Below are 776 nucleotides of genomic sequence, written 5' to 3'. Positions count from 1 at the left end.
GATCAGCTGTACGAAGATATTTCGTACACATATACAAATAGGGTCGTTTCAGATCGTTTAAGTAAAATCGTCCAGGATGATCCACGATCGTACAGGACGATCCATTGTGTACAGAATTGAAAACTTGCAGTTTTTTGGCGGTTTTTCTTGTCTTTTGTATAAATAGCCCAAATTAGACTGCCACCCAATCTTTTTGTCATTTGATCTTCGTGCCTCTTGAGAGAATAGCCAAGGAGAGAAGTGAAGAGAGCATTCAAGGGAAGATTCCTACCATAGAAGCAAGAAGGCTTCACTTGGATTTCAAAGGTAAGAGTCTCTACTTGTGAATTGGGATTACTTCACTCTTTTCCTTCTTCCTTCTAGATTCTTGTGAGAAGATATGTCAAGGAGATCCGGTTCTCTGACGACACTTGGAGAGTGTGAACAGCCGAAAGGTTCTCTGCCTACACTTGGAAAGTGTGAACAGCCGAAGGTTTCTCTGCCTACACTTGGAGAGTGTAAACAGCTGAAGGGTTCTCTGCCCACACTAGGAGAGTGTGAAAGGACGACGATTCTCTGCCAACACTGGGGATTGTGTAAAAGGACGGACGATTCTCTGCCGCACCGGGGAGTGGTGAAAAGAGTGTGTTGTAAAGGCTTCTCCGCCTTGCTGTGGGTGCAAAAGGAGAGTCACTATTGGTATTAGTGCAATACTCAGAGGGTGTGTCTGGGGAGTGGATATAGGTCTGGTTTTAGACTGAACCACTATAAATTTGGTGTCATTTTCTTTACTATTT

This window comes from Dendrobium catenatum, unplaced genomic scaffold, assembly GCF_001605985.2.
Source record: "Dendrobium catenatum unplaced genomic scaffold, ASM160598v2 fragScaff_scaffold_186, whole genome shotgun sequence".
NCBI lineage: Eukaryota > Viridiplantae > Streptophyta > Magnoliopsida > Asparagales > Orchidaceae > Dendrobium > Dendrobium catenatum.
This window is presented reverse-complemented; position numbering follows the sequence as displayed.